Below are 9,296 nucleotides of genomic sequence, written 5' to 3' on the forward strand. Positions count from 1 at the left end.
GGCAGTACTGTCGTTTAGGCTGTTCAGCTTCGATGAACGCCTGCAGTGTTGAAGTGTAGTAGGTCTTGGGACCTCCACTCTTAGAGTCCTTCTGCTGCTCGCAGAACATTGCCAGCCTTACTCACAGAGTGTTGCCAGGCTTCCTTTCGGCGAAGCCTCCACTCCTCGGGAAATCTCCACTTAGACAGGCCTGCTGCACAGGCTATTCAGCCTCACAGGCCGTCGTCAGTGTCAAGTGTAGTTAGGTCATGAGACCTCCACTCTGTAGATTCCCTCTGAGCAGAAGCTCCACTCGGGTAGTTCGGGTTGCATAGGCTATGCAGCCTCACTGAATACCCCCAGTGTCGAGTATAGGCTTTTTCCTCCGGGCGTGAGTGTAGCCAGGTCTCCCCTCACTGAAGGGCTAGTGAGACCTCCACTCCTAAGAGCTGGTGGACTGAACGTTGTCAGGTTTCCTCTCTTTTTAGAGAGTCTTCTGTGAAGCCTCCGTTCTCCAGAGGCTCCGCCTCCAGTACTTCTAGGCGTGAGTGTAGCCAGGTCTCCCCTCACGGCAGGGTTATTTGAGACCTCCACTCCCAAGAGCTAGTGGATGGAATGTTGTCAGGTTTCCTCTCTTTTCAGAGAGTCTTTTATGAAGCCTCCATTCTCCAGAAGCTCCGCTTTCAGTACTTTCAAGCGTGAGTGTAGCCAGGTCTCCCCTCACTGGAGGGTTATTTTGAGACCTCCACTCCTAAAGAGCTAGTGGATGGAATGTTGTCAGGTTTCCTCTCTTTTCAGAGAGTCTTTTATGAAGCCTCCATTCTCCAGAAGCTCCACTTTCAGTACTTTCAAGCGTGAGTGTAGCTAGGTCTCCCCTCACTGGAGGGTTATTTGAGACCTCCACTCCTAAGAGCTAGTGGATTGAATGTTGTCAGGCTTCCTCTCTTCTAGAGAGTCCTTTATGAAGCCTCCATTCTCCAGAAGCTCCGCTTCCCCATCTATACCTGTAGCACTGAATGTTGTCAGGTCCCTAGAGCAGGCGTTCACCCTGCCGAGACCTCCATTCCCTAAACTCCGCCCCTTATGGTCAGGGCGTTTATGAGCTCCTTCACTTAGAGAGCTAAGTGTAGTAGGCTTCCTCTAGGCCTCCACGCTTGAGAGTTGCGTGCACAGGTAGCCGGGCTAGCCGTGGCAGGTCACTGGGCCCCAGCGACTCTCGCTGATGCAGGGGTGATTTCCTTCTTGACTCCTCATTCAGTCAGTTTGATCACCTATCCCTCGGCATGGCGGTGTTGGTATAAGCGTTCCCATAGTGTCCACCAGGACGCAGCGTAGAGTTCCCTCCGGAAGGGAACGTCTCAGGTTACGTAGGTAACCCTAGTTCCCTGAGGACAGGGAACGAGACGCTGCGTCTCGTGGCCATGCCTCGGGCCCTGCACATACCTCCGTCAGACAAAAAGATGGTAATGTGCTCTCAGGCACCTGCTTTTATACTAGCAGGCGCCTGATGATGATGTCATAGGCTGGCGCCGGCCAGTGTCAAGTTCACTGTCGTTGTTCCATACATTTGTTTCAGAACCGGTCATGCTGAAGGCAGTTCCCATAGTGTCCACCAGGACGCAGCGTCTCGTTCCCTGTCCTCAGGGAACTAGGGTTACCTACGTAACCTGAGACGTTCTCTTACGAGAGGTCTCTCGTACTGTGTAAGAAGTATCTTACGCTAGGGGAAAATCCTTTTCTGCGAGATATTGAAGCCAAAAATTATCCTTAATTTTGAAATAATGTAAAGCGCGTTGCAGCAGCATACAGACATAGGCGAAACAGCTTGCGCGCCTATTGGCTGCTCTGCGGCAACTGCAGCAGCCTATTAGAGCGAGGCCTGACGCGACGCCAGATCCAATGGGGGCATTTCGCGCCCTTTGCGTCGCTTCGCGCCCTTTTCGTAGCTTCCCGCCTAAAAGGGCGTGGTCTAGACCTATAAATATCGCTCGTAGGCAGCTATTATCTGATTTTTCATCCTTCAAGCGAAGCACACGCATCGCTGGAGCCGGATAAGAAGCCGCCGTTTGACTGCAAGCATCTCAGCGGGACGAGCCACTGAAGCTGCTGGCCACGCCGCCTTCCGTGCCTTCCTGCTGCGCTTTCCGGCGCTAATATCCCTTAACTAAATAAGTGTGTGTTGCCGCTGCAATACACACTTCTCAAAAAAGAGCAAAGCGTCTTTATAAAGATGCCTTCTTGCGGCTCATGTCGAGCCACACTCAGCGACGGGGACCGCCACGATATCTGCGTTTCCTGCCTGGGTGAGGAGCACGCGGTGATGGCGCTCGCTGAGGGCGGCTGCCCTCATTGCGAACTGTTGCCATTAGCGACTCTGAGGACTCGCGTGGCATTCTTCACTGAACCTGCTCCCCCGCCCGCCGCGGTGTCGCGCCGTAAGAAGCGCCGTGCCCAGCGGGCTCCGGAACTTCCCCTCAGTCGACAAAGCTCGCCGGTTCGCCCGCCAGCTTCACCGATCTCATCAGCCCCCGTCTCGGACGTTAAATGGCCGCTGTCTGCCGCCGTTTGCGTCGACGCTGCTGACGAAGGGACTGTCATGGAGGAGGAGGAGGATTCCTGCTCTATTCTGGCGTTGTGCAGTGAGGACTGGGAGAGCTCTGCGGACCTCGCTCCCCCCACACGCCCCGTCAGGTACGAGAGCGTCAATTGAGGCAGAATTGATGAGGATCCTCACACAGGCCACGGCGAGCCTTGGCCTCGAGTGGTCCTCACCAGAGCAGCTCGCTCACAATCGGTTGGACGGCTGTTTTCTGCCAAAAGGGGAGCGCGCTTCAAGCGCATCGAAACCGGCGCCTTTTCTTCCTGAGCTACATGAAGAACTGGCTAAGTCCTGGAGCGCCCCCCACTCGACGAGAGTGCGGCCTTCTTCTTCTCTTGCGTTCTCTGCTGTAGACGGCGCCGAGAAGAGAGGATACCTCTCGATGCCGACGGTCGAAGAGGCGATTGCAGCCCACTTGTGCCCGCCCTCCGCTGGACGGCGTGCTAAGTCGGCGCTGCCCTCAAAAGCCTGTCGCCAAACATCTAGCCTGCTCCGCCGCGCGTACACCGCCGCTGGGCAGGCCGCGTCAGCGTTGCACACTATGGCCACGCTGCAGATCTTCCAGGCTGACCTCCTCCGAAAGCTGGATGACGAAGGCTCTGAAGCGATCTGTGTGCCGGACCTAAGAAGCGCCACGGACCTCGCTCTCCGCGCTACAAAGTCCGCAGCACAAGCCATGGGACGTAACATGGCCGCGCTTACGACAACCGAGAGGCATCTGTGGCTGACGCTTTCAGAAATGGCCGAGTCCGAACGCTCCGCGTTCCTCGACGCCCCACTCTCACCTGCTGGCTTGTTCGGATCCTCTGTCAAGGATTTTGCAGAGAGATTCGCAGAGGTACAGAAAGCATCTCAGGCGATAAGGCACTTCCTGCCGAAGCGTTCTAGTTCTGTTGCCGGCCGTGGGAGACCGCCCGCGCAGAACTCACGAACTCAGCCTCAGCCTGCCGCAGCAGCTTCGCAGCGTCACCGAATGCAGGGCGCGAGACCGCGTTCTCGCTCTTCTGGCCGCCGTCCCGTTGGGCGCGGCCCGAGGCCCAGAATTGAGCTAAAGCCGGAACCTCCGAAGCTGTCCTAGCAAAGCTAGGAAAAAGACGGTGCACGAGTCCCGCTGTCGCCGGACCCCCACCAAAGGTATTTGCTCGTTCAGTTCCAAGAAATGTGACTGTTCCAGTGTATTTTGCAGCCAGCAAACCGGCTCTGTCGCCCGTTTGCCTGCACTCAAAAGCCGTTCTCACGGCTACCCAGATAAATCCAAAAAAGAGTGTATTTTCTGGTGTCCCGGCCACGGCCGATGGTGTTTCACGTGTCAGAATGCCCACTCCCCAGTGCCCATTTCTACACACAAGCACACTCTGTCAGACAGATCAAGCTCACATAAAATCGACTCGAATCGATTGCGCTTCACAACCGGCCACGGCCGATGGTGTTTCACGTGTCAGAATGCCCACTCCCCAGTGCCCATTTCTACACACAAGCACAACCTGTCATACAGACCCTGCGCACATAAAATCGGCTCAGATCGATTGCGCTTCACATGTGGTAAACGTGCCCACTTCACAGTGCCCACAGACATCACATTATGCACGTCAAAAGGTTTCCGTAAAAGCGAAACTAACGTGTATGCAGGCGAACGGTGTTTGCAGTGTGTTAAATGTACCTGTTGCCACACAACCACATCCACACGACATAATAGTTCCCGCTATCAGCGTGCCCCACGCCCCGAATGTCACGAGCACGTCTCTGGTGCCACAGCATACCGAAACCACTCCGTTACTGAAAGAACGGAGTGCGCTTCGTATTCAACCTCTAGCTATTCATGCAAACGCATGGGAAAAGCTTCCAGGGGTCTCGAAATGGGTGCTGGACATTATAAAAGGAGGCTATTCGCTACAGTTTCACCGACGCCCGCGCCGCTATACAGCGCGCGTCGAGACCACAATGCAGACAGAAGCAGCACACCTGCTTCGAGCTGAAGTGGCGAAACTATTGAGCAAAGGGGTCATAGAGCCCCTTTCTCAAGCTCAAAGCGAAGGGGGGCTGTACAGCAGATATTTCCTGGTACCGAAAAAAGACGGGGGTCACAGACCCATATTAGATCTAAGGCAACTGAACAAAGCGCTGGTGAAGCGTCGGTTCAGGATGCTCACGACCAGAAAAATCCTCGCGCAAGTTCGCCAAGGAGACTGGTTCGTGTCAGTGGATCTGAAAGACGCGTATTTTCAAATACAGATAGCGTCACGTCACAGGCGATTTTTGAGATTCGCCTTCGAGGGCCAGGCATATCAGTACACAGTCCTGCCGTTCGGTTTGTCCCAGGCACCCCGTACATTTACGAAGTGCATGGACGCAGCGCTCGTTCCTCTCAGACTGAAAGGCGTGCGCATACTGAACTATTTGGACGATTGGCTGATTCTAGCGCAGTCTCGCTCAGTGCTTGTACAGCATACGACCATGTTACTCGATCACCTCGAGAATTTGGGTCTCAGAGTCAATTGGGCGAAGAGCTCACTGTCCCCCAGTCAGAAAACTTCCTTCCTGGGCACAGAATTGGACTCGCTGTCAATGATAGCGCGGCTGTCACCACAGCGCGCAGCAGACATTCAGCGCACAGCGGGCTCGTTCCGCTGCGGTGCGTCTGTCCCGCTCAAAAAATTTCAGAAAATGCTGGGTCTCATGGCCTCAGCGTCATCAGTTCTGCAGCTGGGTCTGCTATGTATGCGCCCACTGCAGTTCTGGCTGAAAGCGCGCGTCCCGCGTCAAGCGTGGGCGCCCGGTCGGCTTCGTATCACGGTCAGAAATGTGTCACAGCCCTGAAACCGTGGAGGGCAATCGACTGGTACCAGTTAGGTGTAAGCCTGGGGACTTCCTCGAGAATAAAAGTGGTGTCTACGGACGCGTCCACCTCGGGATGGGGGGCTCTGCTCGAGGGCAGACCGTCTTTTGGCCAGTGGTCAGAACGGGAAAAGCTCCTGCATATCAACTGCCTCGAAATGCTGGCAGTACAGAACGCGCTGATGCGCTTCTGTCCCCAAATAAAAGGAAGCCATGTATTAGTCCGCTCGGACAACATGTCAGTGGTTTCCTATATAAATCGCCAGGGTGGTCTCAGGTCCAAAAACCTATACAGACTTGCAGAACGCCTCCTGGTATGGGCTCAGCGCAACCTGCGCTCGCTGAAAGCAGCGCATGTGCCGGGGCTTCTAAACATAGGGCCAGACAGACTGTCCAGGAACAATGTTCCAGCAGGCGAATGGTCTCTACACCCACAGACAGTACAACTACTGTGGAAAAAATTCGGCAGAGCGGAAGTAGATCTGTTTGCGTCTCCGAACAACGCTCACTGTCTGGAATTTTACTCAAAAAGCAGAGACGCGCTGGCCCACGAATGGCCCCGCCGTCATCTCTATGCTTTTCCCCCCATCTCTCTCCTACCTCAGGTGATAGAGAGGGTCAGGGAAAAAGGATGTTCAATACTACTGATAGCGCCGTTTTGGGAAAACCAGCCCTGGTTCCCAGCGCTGATGCAGCTGACGAGCACTGCCCCGTGGCCGATACCAGTGAGGAGAGACCTTCTCTCTCAGGCCAGCGGCTCGATTTGGCATCCTCACCCAGAGCTGTGGTCCCTTCATGTCTGGGCCACCAGCGAATATATGATGAACTCCCTAAAGGAGTATTAAACACGATCATGCAGGCTAGAGCCCCGTCTACGAGACGGCTCTATTCCTCAAAATGGTCAGTGTTTTCGGGCTGGTGCGCAGCTCGCGGCTCGCAACCCACTAACTGTGGTGTGATGGAGGTGCTTTCCTTTCTACAAGAGCTGCTGGACAAGGGCAGAACCCCGTCCACGCTCAAAGTCTATGTGGCGGCCATAACAGCGTTCTCGAGCACAACGCTAGGTCAGTCAATAGGAAGGAACGATTTAGTTATTCGCTTCCTGAGGGGAGCTAGAAGACTAAATCCCCCCAGACCTCCCTCAGTCCCTGTATGGGACCTTTCTGTGGTACTAGAGGCCATGAAAGGTGGACCATTCGAGCTTCTGCAGAAGATTGATTTGAAATACCTGTCTCTTAAGACCGTGTTTCTGCTGGCTCTCGCTTCAGTGAAGCGCATAGGGGATTTGCACGCACTCTCTGTGAGCGCGACGTGCATGGAATTTGGACCTAATGACTCTAAAGTCATACTCAAACCCAAACATGGTTACGTTCCAAAATCACTCAACACACCGTTTAGGGCACAGGTCATCGCGCTGTCAGCCCTACCGGTCAATGATGAGGAAACGGACGCGAGCCTCCTATGCCCAGTCAGGGCATTACGAGCTTACGTGTCTCGCTCGTCTGCTTTTAGACAGACAGAGCAGCTTTTTGTTTCGTTTTACGGGCGTCCCAAGGGACTGGCCGCGTCGAAACAGAGCTTATCCAGATGGATAGTTGATGCTATTGCGTTGGCATATGCTTCCAAGGGCATGCAGTGCCCGCTAGGTGTCAGAGCACATTCCACGAGGGGCGTGGCCTCATCGTGGGCGTGGTCGAGTGGGATTGCCTTGCAAGATATTTGTACGGCGGCGGGCTGGGCCTCTCCGTCTACATTTATAAGGTTTTACAACCTGGAGGTTCCCGCCTTACAGGCCAGATTGCTGTCAGTCTAGATGTTCAGTGTTGTCTGACCTGATGTTATCAGCTCGGAATGCTGCGTCTACTGAGCACAGCTCTAGGGTCGACAGTGAAAGTAATAGCACGAGATGTGTATGGGCAAACTGTGTGAAGACCCTTATTCTTACGTCAGCTCAGGCCGTAACCCCGCCCTGTATGTACGTTTACTTAGCGTCTGAGTGACGCTGCACTATGTGGAAGAGTGCGGCGTTGCCCCTCCCTCTTCCCCGGACTCCCTGTGAGTTCTATAGGTGATTATGAACTGTATGAACCCCGGGCTTTCGCCCTTGGGTCTTTGGTGTCAGATCTCAGCATGCACGTCGTTTTACACTGGGTCCCCTAGCGTAAGATACTTCTTACGCAGTACGAGAGACCTCTCGTAAGAGAACGTACTCGGTTACTAACGTAACCTCGGTTCTCTCTAGAGAGGGAACGAGTACTGCGTATCTTGCCGTGCATGCGCACGCTCTGGTTGCTTTGATGATGAAAAACCAGATAATAGCTGCCTATGAGCGATATTTATAGGTCTAGACCACGCCCTTTTAGGCGGGAAGCTACGAAAAGGGCGCGAAGCGACGCAAAGGGCGCGAAATGCCCCCATTGGATCTGGCGTCGCGTCAGGCCTCGCTCTAATAGGCTGCTGCAGTTGCCGCAGAGCAGCCAATAGGCGCGCAAGCTGTTTCGCCTATGTCTGTATGCTGCTGCAACGCGCTTTACATTATTTCAAAATTAAGGATAATTTTTGGCTTCAATATCTCGCAGAAAAGGATTTTCCCCTAGCGTAAGATACTTCTTACGCAGTACTCGTTCCCTCTCTAGAGAGAACCGAGGTTACGTTAGTAACCGAGTACGTTTTATCAGGCATGAAATGAAAATTCCAACGACACGTTTCTGAGGACAGTAACGGAGGAACGCCATCAAATGTAGCGAAGTAAAAGTACATTTTTTCACTATAAATGTACTTGAGTAAGAGTAAAAGTACCTATCTTTAAATATACTCTAAAAGTACTAGTTACCCCAAAAATTTACTCAAGTAAATGTAACTTAGTAAATGTAATTCGTTAGTACCCACCTCTGCTTATAGGGGTCATCGGATGCCCATTTTCCACAAGTTCATATGATTCTTTAGGGTCTTAAAGGCTGTATCAGCGATTCTAGGCTGAAACAAAAGTTGTGGACTTTCGCTCTGCCTCCCTCACATCCCTACACCAGTACGAAAATCCACAACACCAACCCCTTGACGGTGATTGGTTGGAACACTGTTTGTTTTTCTGTGGAATGGTTGGTAGCACTGATTGTTTTTTTTTTGGCATATCTCGGACCCTAGGCTGACCACAGAGACGCGAGTTTTTTACAGCCAATTTATGGGGCAGCCAGCGAGCGGATCGTGAAGAAAGGTCAGCTGAATGTGACACTTTATGTTTCAGCCTAGAATCGCTGATACAGCCTTTAATGGGAATTCTATAATATACTTTGGTTAAAAATTCTCAATAGTAGTGTAAAAACTATTTTAACCCACCCCTCTCTGTTGTGGGATTGAGCCGTAATGTAATTGTGATTGGTTTTTTGACATATTGTCAAATGGCCTTATGGGCGGGCCTTGGCCAATGAAAGCTGCCATGGATTCCAGACCTTCAGCCGTCAGTCTGAAGGTCTGGATACGCGAGACTAGCACCAAAGAGTCATTACAAGTGTTGTTTTGTAATGGACGAATGAACACAGGAGTCTCCATAGACTGAGCCACTGAGGACACTGAAAAGGAGGCTGTCACTATCTAAGGAGCACATTCTCATTTGCATTTAAAGGAACAACCACAAAAACGGCACGTTTGGCTCATACCCTAAAAGTGGCAGTTTTAATAACCTCTAAAAAATTATCTGTCGGGTATTTTGAGCTAATTAATCAATGTTTATCAGAGAGACTGCTTTGAGACTTTATAGGGTTAGAAATGTTGCATTAAAACACACCTTTCATCTGCAGCTTCACTTCATAGCAGGTTTTTTCATTCACTCTGCACCGATACCACAATTCATCAGTGTGGACTACATCCCTTATAAGCAGAGACC

This window comes from Garra rufa, chromosome 9, assembly GCF_049309525.1.
Source record: "Garra rufa chromosome 9, GarRuf1.0, whole genome shotgun sequence".
In the NCBI taxonomy this organism is placed as follows: Eukaryota; Metazoa; Chordata; class Actinopteri; order Cypriniformes; family Cyprinidae; genus Garra; species Garra rufa.